The sequence below is a fragment of the Pteropus alecto genome, unplaced genomic scaffold, assembly GCF_000325575.1.
Source record: "Pteropus alecto unplaced genomic scaffold, ASM32557v1 scaffold113, whole genome shotgun sequence".
NCBI lineage: Eukaryota > Metazoa > Chordata > Mammalia > Chiroptera > Pteropodidae > Pteropus > Pteropus alecto.
The window spans coordinates 1,154,599-1,166,391 of NW_006433949.1; the positions used below are offsets into that span (position 1 = coordinate 1,154,599).

The following is an 11,793-nucleotide window of genomic DNA, read 5'->3' on the forward strand; positions in this document are numbered from 1 at the left end:
GGGTGGGAGACGGGGGTGGGGGGGGGGGATAGCAGGGGGGGGGGGAGGAGAAAGAGAAGGGGCTTTTCTGAGACTAGACCCCCTAAACCGGGCCTGGGGAGACCCTCGGCTTCGGACTGCACCCCCTTCACTCCCCGTCGTGCTTCGGATGGAAAGGAAAGGGGTGGATGCTGGCACGTGTGTGGGAGGGGGAGGGGCAAGGAAAGAGCGCGCATGAGCGTGCGGGTGAGCGTGACAGGGGCGATAGAGACATCGGAGGCCCGGTGTGGGCTTGGTCAGCATCTCTGAAAGGAGCCAGGGCATCCAGGACACTGCTCTGGGCGGAGGACACAGGGCCTTGGGCAGCCACCCAAATCCCTGAGACTTCTTAGGTGCAGCCGGGCTGAGCAACCAGCAGACCTAAAGGCAGAGCCTTTTCAGCCCCGTGAAGATGTTTGAGACCTAGAGGAGAACGGTCAGCTGCAAAATGTGCAAAAAAGTAAAAAAGAAAAAAAAGAGAGAGAGAGAGAAACACGGAACAGCACAAAACGAACAAATACAGAATTTCAAGTCTGTGCAATGGTTTTGTTGTCAGCTGCACTGCTTAATTTGACATTCACAAAAATTTCCTTGCGTAGGAAAACAATGGGCGGGGCAGGTTTTTTTTTTTTCTGTCCAGGCGGGAGCTGCCTCCCCCTCGCTCCTTGCTTCCTTTCTTCCCAATTAACGAGCACCTGGCACCTGCGGACCCCACGGGCAAGGTCTAGAACACTGTTGCTAGTTCGCACTCATTCGGTGCCTCCTTCCTGATCCAGATCCCGATCCTCTCTGTGCCTGTAAGAGGTAACCATCTTCCTAAGCTTTGTCTTTCTCAAAAAGAGGTTTTTTTTTTTTATCACGTATTTACATTCCCCAAACAATACCTCTTCTTCTTTTAATTCAGATTTTTCTCATTCTGCAAAAAGTTCCCAAGCATGCCTGGGATGGCTCGTTAACTAACCATCGAGCAGTGAACTTCATATAAACAAATTTCAAAAGGAAAAAAATGAGAAGTCCTTTCAGAAATGTGTCTGCAGCGAAACCAGCTCCACGTCGTGCTTTGGGTGGGTTTTTATGATGTGAGAAGAAGCTTTCGAGGGTACCGTTTCTGGGTGCCTACTAATGCCTGAAAATGATTCTGCCTCGCATCCCAGTTTCATCACGGGACTAAGTCATGCCATCGATGACGAGCCTCAGCGTTACCATCTATGAAATGGGAACAACAGATAAGCTCGGCTTTTCGTTGAGGGAAAAAAAAAAAAAACAGGGCGTGAGAGAGAAGCGATGTCACTGCTTTTCACTCCAGAAAGTTACACTGAGCTTTCTGATTCTCTTCTTTCCGTCCTTGATGTGAGAAAGATGACTTCCTCTTCAAAATGTCGACAAAATCGAAGCAGGGCCATTTAAGAGAAAGTGGCCTGGGTCCTAATAGCCCAATTGGGAGTCTGAGTGGCAGAAGGGCTGGCTCCCTCTCCGTGCCAGAGGATGGGCAATTACCGCCAGGCATTTTCCGGTGAAATAAAAGGCAGAGAAATAGCAAGGGGGAGCCCCAATTACCAAGAGTCATTCTCAGGATGGAAAAAAAAAAAAAAAGCTCCCTCATTCTGCTGTTGCAAACAGCCTTCGGTGAGACTTGGGCAGTTAGTGTGGTTAGGAGAAGACCTAGCATTCAGAAAGAATTATGTCTGGCCTTTCTTAGCCTGAAGGTTAGGCTGAGGGAGGAAGAGGATGGGTGGATGAATGGATGGATGGATGGATGGATGGATAGATGGATTGGTGGTTTGGGAGCCCGTAGGGATTGCTTCTCCCACCAGGTGAGTTATGAGACCTGAGCGAGACATGTCATTCTCTGTGAAATAAAGCAAGGGACCTGTGCCCACCCATGCTTGTAGACATGCAGACGGAAAGGACTGTGCATCTCTAGCTGCCACCAGGATTTTAGGCAGTGGCATCATGCTGGTAAATGTGAACCGCTGGCTCTCAAAAAAAAAAAAAAGCCTATCTCTGATTTGTAGAGCTGGTCAGTTTCCATGGTGTAAATTTCCCCAGCTGACATGGTCAAACTGGGTTGGGATGGGATAGGTTCCAGCACATCATCGTGGGGTGTGTTCACCACACAGGTACAACCAATTGAAATAACCTCGAGAACACAGAGAAGAGTGCAGTGTAGTTAGGAAGTGGCGAATTTTGAGCACGTGTTACCTTTGATTTTAATATGATTTAATTGTAAGTCTATTTAAGGGACAGTTTCACGGTGGCCGTGTTGAACACCTGGCCTGCCAAATTCTCTTAGATTTGGCTGCCGGCTCTTGGGAACCTGTAGGAGCTGGCTGGGAGCACCTAGCTGCTCAGAGTTTTCTCAGAGCCCACCCACTCGTGCGCTTGTCTGTGCTACCTGATGTCAACTAGCAAATCTATCAGTTTGTGATAAAAAGGAAACCGATAGGCAGTTTTCCATTGCACTCCCTGAAAAACAGCCTTCCAGGCAATCCCGAGATTAAGAAAGTGACATTCTCTTTATCCCCTTGTCTAGAGCTTTTGTTTTTTTAGCTCACAAGACTGTGGCCTCATCACGTGCCCCTATTTGTTCAACAGCAAACCCTGAATGCCTACTATGTGCCCGTCCTAGGGAAGGGGGATGGCACGGGCTCCATTACAGGCATTCTTTCCTTGGCAGTCAAGGCAGAGACCCACCAGCCCAGGTGTGGAGCGGGGAACAAGACGGGATTCAGGCTCTCGGGGTCCCTGCACTTCTCTACTGATTGGGATTCTCCTGAAAGCCTCCCTTTTGGGGGACTGGGGTCCCCTCTTGTCTCTATTTTCTAATAAGATTTTTTCCCTTTGATCCCTAGAATGTTCCTAAATTTGTTGATATAGTTCAATATAAAAAAGGCTCATATAACTTGACTATAGAGCCACTGTGTGCCACCTGGCACAAATTAGAAAGCTGAGAAATGCGAAGTATTGATGAGGATGTGGGGAACCCACGCACATAGAGCATCGGGCATGACTTTGTCAGATTAAATATAGGAATACTCCGTGACCCAGAAATTCTTCTCTCGGGTATGGAGGCCAGGTAAACCCTGCACAGGTCTGTAAGGGATCGCATACGAGGATGTTCATCACAGCGTTGTTTATGGCTGAGGAGTCAATGTGCACAGGTAAATGTGGGGACAGGCGCCGTGGCAGACGCCTCCGATGCCTGAGGCCACATCCCCTCGGCCCCCTCCAACGGCCATCTCGCATCAGAAGTCCCCACCTCCAGCATGGGCTGTGTGCCTTGCTATGGCCTTCTCTGATGTGGCCACGCTTGGTCCATATACCAGAAGGGGGCATTTTATGTTTCCTGGGAAACTCTTTAAAATTTCGAGTTAGTCGGTTCTCACAAAAGCGTACGAGGTGAGTGCTGGATAATAAAACGGTGGCCATTCGAAGTTCTCGAGTGCAGTAATTATGTGATGGCCATGCTGTGGCCTTTGTTCTTAGAAAATACACACTGAAGTGGGAAGGGGGAAAACTTGCAAATGGTCCAACACAAACAAAGCAGGCCCGAGAAAGCAAATGCGTCAAAATATTAACATTCGCGGAGCATAAAGAGCATAGAAACGTTCGTGGGGTTATTATTCTTGCAACTTTTCAATAGGTTTGAAACTTTTTTAAATAAAAGGGAACACAAAAATATGAGGGTGGCATTATTATTGCCCCAGTTTACAGATGGGGAAACCGAGGCACAGAGAAGTTAGCACCCATGGTTCATGCTCTAGAAATATTAGCTGGCTGATTATTTATATGACGAGGCTCAGAGATATCGCGTGAACTGTTCATCATCACACAGCTTGAAAGTGGATAGATTTCGGCTTCGAAGGGCCCCATCTGTCTCATCCCCAAAGGTTATGTGGACCCTGGGTGGGTTTGGATGAGGCAGGGGCGAGGGAGTGGACTCTCTCCAGTGGGCCTTCAAATCAGGCACCCTGTGTCTTCCCAGCTCCAGGGCAAATCTTTGTGCCTACCCCTTTCCTCCCTCCCTCCCCACCCTTGCAGGAACCTCTCCTGGGAACCCTTCAGCACCCTCTTCCCCTGCGCTCTCCCCTGCCCTTTGCACCAGCACCCCCACTGGAGGGGCCCCCGGCAGGCTGGGGATATTTGCCAGCAAATACTAGATGTGTGTTAAACACTCTGCCGGCAGCTTCTCCCCACCCGGCAATGTTTGCTCAGCAAACACCACTAATTCTGCGTTCTTGTGCCCGCCCTGGCCCCAGAGCAGAGCTTGTCCTTCGCTAGCTCCCCCTGACAGCTCTGGCTCCTCTCGACCCCCAACAAGATCCTGGGAGCAGAGCACGCCCGCCTTACAGCACCCTGTCCCGGGTAAAAAGTGTGGGGAGACAGAGGGCTTTTCTGGTTTGCTAGGGTGTCTAAGCTTCAGGCGGCCTCTTTAACAGAATTCCTTCAGCTCTGGGATTCTGGCGTGAGGGGAGGTGAGTTTAGCGAGTTCTCACCTGGTCTCTATTCCGTCCGTCCTCCAAAATCCAGGAAGGCAGCTTGTTCGAGCTGTCATTCATTCATTCGTCCATCAAGTATTTTTCGAGCACCCACTGTGTGCCAGGCAGGACTGGGTGCTGGGGGCACAGCAGCACCTAGAACTAACCTAATCAGCAACGTTTCTTGCCTTCCTGGAGCTGATTTAATAAAACGATTAGCAAATAAATCAACAAGGCTATTAGAGAAGATGAAGAAAATAAAACGGGGTGATTCGGGGGGTGTTGACAGCAAGGGTGGTCACGAAAGGCCCCTCGAAGAGGAGATATGTGAGCTCAGACCTGAAGGAGGTGGAGGGACACAGATCAATATAACTGATTTTTCCGTTTGCCTCAGACTCAGTGTGGGTCGGCATGGCCCGGTTACAGATCTTGTCTTTACTTAAACTGTTGATATCTTATTTGTCATAGACTTTTTAAAAAAATCAAAGTAAAACCCACAGAATGTAAAACTCACCATTCTAACCATTTTACAGTGTGCAATTCAGTGGTGTTTAGTACATTCACTAATTCCAGAACGTTTTTCATCGCCCCAAAAGACACCCGGAACCCATCGAGGCAGTCACTCCTCCCCTTGGCAGCTCCTAATCTGCTTTCTGGGTCTGTGGGTTCGCCTCTTCTGAACATTTCGTATAAATGGAATCATACAACACGCGGCCTTTGATCTGGCTCCTTTCACTGAGCAAAATGCTTTCGAGGTTCCTCCCTGCCGTAGTGTGTGTCGGTACGTCATTCTTTCTTATGGCCCAATAATATTCCATTGCACGGACAGGCCACGTTTTATTCACCCATTCATCCGTCGATGGGCCTTTGGATCCTCACGGAATTTTGTATTCAATTTGATTTCTCAAAATATTGCATCGAAACTTTATTTATCACGGGTACTGAGTTTTTTTTGGCAGCCCCCTAAATTGTGCTCCCGAGGCACCTCACCCTAGCCTCAGATGGAGTGGAACTGTGTCCTAGATAAGGAAGAGAGTGTGAGGGCTCTGAGAGGGGAAAGATCCAGAAGTGGGACATCGATGGGGAGGGAGGTCCTGGCAGAGGGAGGAACAAGCGCAAACGCCCTGAGGCCTGGAATATGCTGGGGACCTTGAAGAGCAGCAAGGGGCCTAGATTGGCTGGAGCAGGTGAGCAGGGAGAGGTGGTGAGACCTGGAGGTGTGGGTGGAGGGTAGGTGGGGGTGGGGAGCTGGAGCGCATAGGGCCAGCGGGCCAGGGAGAAGAGCGTGGTTTTATCCTGAGCGTGATGGAAACCATTGGCTGTGTCGAGTTGGTAAACTTACACAATCTGGTTTCTATTTTTGTTTGTTTTCTGCCTACAGCACCTGGTCTTCCTAGGTGGTCTCCCATCCAAGTACTAACCAGGCCCGACCCTGCTTAGCTTCCGAGATCAGACGGGATCGGATGTATTCAGGGTAGCATGGCCGTAGACTGGTTTCCGTTTGAAAAGCTCACTGGCCGCTGTGTATAGGGGTGGGGAGCGAAACAGGAAGCAGGGTGTTCCGTGAGGGGGCCATCGAAGATGTCCGGATGAGACGTGATGAGGCCTGCACCAGGCTGGTGGCTGCCACAGACACGGAGAGAGTTGTCATCATAGATTTTTAAGGTACATAGAGATGATCCGTTTATTTATTTGGCAAACAATTATTGAGCACCGACTGCACGCTAGTCAGTGCTTCCATGCTGGTGATACAGTAGGAGACAAAACCAGACAAGGTCCCAGCCTTCATGGAGCTCAGAGACATGAAACGAGAAATTGCAGATGTGATCGGGTGTGAAGGAAAAGATGGAGGCATTTTGGCCACTGGTGACCTGCGGCTGTTTCTAGAAATGGAATCCTTCAGACAGAGGAAGACCCGTTGTACAATTAATTGGGAGATACGCCCAAGAAAACTCTGCTCTGTCTGAAAATGTCCTTGCGTTCCTGCAATATGGCAGCATCCTTGGAATAAGCATGTGACCTCCTCCCAAGGGGACCGCTTTGAAGGGGAAACACCCCGCCCGCCTTGGATGGGCGAGGCACCCCAGGACTCTGAGTCGGCTGTGTCTCCCTCTCTGGTCTTTAGAGGAACTGGTGAGGCCTGCAGGGAGGGCTGGCAGGGGACCATTAGCTCTCGCCATCCTCCCTCAGCTCTCGGGCTACGGCCGCCATCTCCCCCGTGACTGATGATGAGTCGTGGCAGGGGGCTGATTTGGAAGAAACGAGGCCAGGAGACCCCTCAGCTCTTGCACGGGAGACACCCCATTAATCTTTAACAAACATGAAGTTCCATGAGGCCGGGCCCTCAACTAATGAGGCCTGCTTTCCCAGGACTCCTCAGGGAAGAGGAATTAACCACTGGAAGTCCTGTGAGCAGGGAGCTGATTTCCCAAGGAAGGAGGGTGGCTGCTTCCCACTCTGGGGCCACCTCGACTCTTCCCCCACAGGCACAGGGCATAAATACCATCATTCCCTTAACACGTCTCTTTATAGACACTAACTTTTCAAAATGAGGTATAATTGATACATCATAAATTGCACATATTTAAAGCGTACAGCTGAATAAGTTGTGATCTATCAGACACCTGCAAAACCATCACCACGGTCAGTGTCATGAACATACATACTCATCACCTGCAAAAGTTTCCTCTTTATAATTCTCCCGCTTATGTCTCTGCAGCCTCCCCTCCCCAGGCAGCCACAGACTTGCTTTGTCTCACTAGAGATGAGTTTGCATTTTCCAAAGTTTAATACGAATGGAATTGTACGGTGGGTACTCTTTTCGGTCTGTCGTCTCGCACTTGACATAATGGTTTTGGAGGTTCCTCGGGGCAGTCGTGTGTATCAGTGGTTCATTTCTTTTTATTGAGGAGAAGTATTCCATTATGGGGGCACGCCATCATTCGTTCATTGATTCTTCTGTTGATGGACATTTGTAAATCTATTCTCTCTTTTTTTAAAAATAAACTTTTAGTTTTAGAATAGTTTGAGATTTACAGAAAAATCGCAAAAACGGTGCAGAGAGAGTTCCCATACACCCCCACCCTCAATTTCTCTTATATGATTCTGGTACACCTGTCACAATTACTGAACCAATGTCGAGTCATTATTATTGACTAAAGCTCGTACTTTATGTAGATTTCCTTAGACTGTACCCAAGCTCCTAAGATCCCATCTAAGACGCCACATTACATTTCATTGTCATGCCTCCTTAGGCTCTTCTTGCTGGTGACAGTTTCTCAGAGCGTCCTTGTTTTTGATGATCTTGACAGTTTTGCAGAGGACTAGTCGGGTCCTTCGTTTGGGGTTTGTCTAATGTTTTTTCTCATGACTAGATTGGGGTTATGGGCTCTGGGCGGAAGGCCACAGAGGGGAAGTGCCATTCTCAGCACATCCCATCGAAGGTACATAATGTTGACCTTGAGCACCTGGCTGAGGTCGTATCTGTCAGGTTTCTCTACTGTCAAGTTTCTCTTTCTCCCCCTTTCCATTCTGAACTCTGTGGAAAGACGTTACTCTGTGCAGCCTGCACCGAAGAAGCGAGAGTCTCTGTAGAGAATGTCTTTGGGAGCAGAGTCTCTACAGAAATTAGTTGGAATTCTGCGTGGAGATTCGTCTATTCATTCAATCAATGGTTTGTTTATATCACTATGGATTCAAGCATATTTATTTTATACATTGGGTTATAATCCAATTCTACTTAATAATTATTTTTTGCTCAAATTGTTCCAGGTTTCACCTTGGGGAGCTCTCTTCATTGGATCTGGTGTCTCTTTGACATGCTCCCAGCATTGTGTGTGTGTGTGTGTGTGTGTGTGCGCTTGTGCGTGTGTTTTTTTTTTTTTTTCGTTTTTTTGAGCACTTTCCTACATCTTTCTGGCAGAACAAGATGCTGCAGGCTCATCTTGTATATTTCCTTCCTTGATCCTGGAACTAGACATTTCTTCAAGGCATCCGGTTCTTCAGCCCATTTTTAACCGGGTTGTTTGTCGTCTCATCGTCCAGTTTTAAGAGTTCTTTGTATATTTTGGATAACGGTCCTTTAGCAGATGTGTCTTTCACAAATAATTTCTCCCCGTCTGTGGCTTGTCTTCTCCTTCTCTTGATGACTGCATTTTCCCATTTTTTTTTTTTTTTTACATTCTTATTCGCTTACATCTTTTGCATCCCTGCTGTGCACGATGCTTAGTTGTAGTGCCCCGTAAGCTGATGATTCCCTGTTGTGATTACTGGAGAAGTAACTACTACCTTTGGCAGAAGGTTGGACAGAATAAGCTCTGTAGTCCCTAATGCCTTAGGGTTCCAAAAGTCATAAATTTTAAGATTTTAAAATTCAGTATTTCTCATATTTCCTATATTTTATTCTAAAATTCGATTAGTTTAATATTCTAAAATTCCGTACTTCCCTGATTTTATATGATTCAAAAACTTCAAGGATATGAGGTACCCGAAAGCTAGTAGATAAAATTAGTTAGCTAAATCTTCTAGAATTTTGTAATTCTGAGATTTGACTTATTAAATTTTCTAAAATGTTATGATTCTGAGATTCTATACATTCAAGGCCATAAGTCTTTAGGGATTTAATTCTAAAAGATTTCTCTAATTCTAAAATTCTATGGTTCTAAGTTCCTATAAAGCTATAATTTTAGAGTCTTTTAGTCTAATATTTAGAATTCTGTAATTCTAAGATGCTTTTGTTGTCTCCTAAAATTCTAAAATATTGTGGTTCTAAGTTTCTCTTGAGCTAATATTCTAAAATTCTCTCATTCCAAGATTCTAAGATTTAAGCTTAGGCTTCTTGTAGAATCTGTAGCTAGAGAAACGTCTCCGAAGCCAACAAGTAGCCTTCTTCCACTTGGTCCTAGTATAACCAGCTTCATCTCAGATTCTTCTGGGATTGATCAGTCCAGTTCTGGATTCTGGCCAGTCAGCAGCACTTGGACCCGGAAAAAAACTTGAAGATCATCAACTCTCGATGGCCAGCGTCTCCATCATCTTTGTGCCAGTATATCAGAAGCTCCTTAAAAACATTGAGTCCTGGCACCCCCAGCCCCATGAGCTCTCAGAGGCATGGAGGTGCTGACTGATTAAATGAAGTGGCCAACATCTGGTAGATGACAGGTCCTTGAGAGAATAAGACACAGGACAGATAAGTTGTGTTGAAGGATGCCTCTCTGGCAGGCGATACAGACAGAGACCTTTTCTTCACAGCTTTTCCCACCTTTCCTATTTTGAAATTTTGCCTGGAGCTGGTCCATGCTAAAGGCCCGTTTTCTCCCCCTTCCACTTACCATTTTATGGTCCCTCAGATTGCTATCTTTGATAAAGATGAGCAGGGGAGGAAGTCAAAACTCTCTGTTCCAATCCTTCCCTGTCTTTTTCTCACACTCCTTAAAGCTCTTGGAGAAGGTGTCCCAGGCAGGGATTTTTCAGTGCTAAATACAGAAATCCCACTCTGCCAGTTAGGGTTGTGTTGGGCTGCATGTAATGGAAATGCTAGTATGATAGCTTAAACAAGCCAGGGGGTTATTTTTCACAGGAAAGAAGAAATCCAGAGAGAAGCATTGCATTTGTAATCTGGACAGGAAAAAGGTAGAATGACAGAGAGCAAACGGCAAAGAGGCTTCTCCGGGGTCTTCTTTTTTTTCAGGGGGAGGAAATGACATCTCCCCCCTCCCCCCCAAGGACTGCTACTCATCTCATTGCCTAGAACTGGGTCACGTGGCCATTTAGAGCTATAAAAAGTCTGGACAAGCATTTCAGTTACCTGCATTGCTGTCTCAAACAAAATGTTGATAAGGAAGAGAGGAAAAATGGATACTGATGGGTGACCAGCAACATCTGCCGTACCAATTAACACTTAGGTTAAAAAAACAAACAAACATTCCTGTGTAAGCAGGCTTCAGGCACATCTGGATCCAGGGGCTCAAAGAATATTGTCAGATATTGTGGTTACTCTGTGTAGCCCAACTCCTGGTGGCAAAATGGCTCCCAGTGACTGCAAGCTGACATTCTATCAGGTTAGCAATCCCAAGAAAGGCGAACACTTCTTTCCTGATCCTTCCAGCAGCACTGGGGTCATATGTCCATCTCTGGCTACTCCAGTATGGCTGGTGACAGGACCTGTGGTGGGAAATATACTCGGATGACCAGACATGGACAGTGTCCCTCCCCTGAAGCTGCAGGTGGGATTAGCCACAGCGAAACCACATGAACAGAGACTGTGGTAGGAGGCAGGGATATTGGGGAGGATCTTGGGCAGGTAAAGATACCTGTTTCCATTCTAGGATGGGCATGTGCTTTCTGCATTAACCCCATTCAGCGTCAACAGGGCATCAGGCAAAATATATATTTTTTCAGACCGAGTACTGAATCCTGCATCGTAAGTCACAAGATCTGGGTTTCTTTCATTCATTCATCTTTCCATCAAATATTCCTTACTCTCCTCGTGTGATTTCAAGCTCACCGCAACCCTTTTTAAAGGTCTCAGTGTCCCTTCTGGGAAAGAAGCAGACTTTCCTAAAATCTCATAATTGTTTAAGAGTGTAGCTATGGGGTCAATCATCTTTGTTTCATTCCAGACTCTGCAACTTACCAGCTCCGTGACCTTGGGCAAGTTCCTTCACCATTTGGAACGTTAATTTCCCCAATTTCTCCATCATCCCACCTACTCAAAGAGCCGTTGTGAGGAGGTGGAATGAAATCATACATGGAAAGCATGTGGCTGTGTGCCTGGCCCATCATCATCGTCGTCGTCGTCGTCATCATCATCATCATCATCAATATTACCTACCTTGGGACCCCGCCTCAGGAAGATTCCCAGAGTCACCAAGCATTACAATTATTAAAAAACAAACAAATGAACAAAGTTCAAACACTAGCGCTCAGTTCCCCTGCCTACTCCTCGTCCCGCCCCCAATAACCAACACTCTCTCCAGCTTTTGCTTGGGCTAAGAGAAGGGTCTCCCCCTAATAGGAGCTTGGGGGACGGCATGCTGACCCCTTCTTTAAATTTATCTCCCTCAGTGTTCCAGGGCCATCCCTGTTGGAAAAAATCACTCTCACACGAGATCCCTCAGCAGCAATTATCTAAATGGGAGGCTGGGAGGGGAGAACCATTTAGAATCCACTTCATTGTGGGATTAGCTAATTAATTAACGGTTTCACTGACAACTCGTTGGAGAAGTGTGTGTTAAACAGGAGCGCAGTGGGGCGTGATTTATAGACTCTGACACCCACCCTCATCCCAGCCTCTCCA

At 47.0% G+C, this 11,793-nt stretch overlaps 1 non-coding gene across 1 annotated transcript; it reads right to left on the minus strand.

Moving 5' to 3' along the window:
• Positions 1 to 5,868: 5,868 nt before the first annotated feature.
• Positions 5,869 to 5,987, minus strand: LOC112477235. The gene has a single exon (XR_003045372.1). It is a non-coding gene; the product is annotated as a 5S ribosomal RNA (ribosomal RNA).
• Positions 5,988 to 11,793: the final 5,806 nt, after the last annotated feature.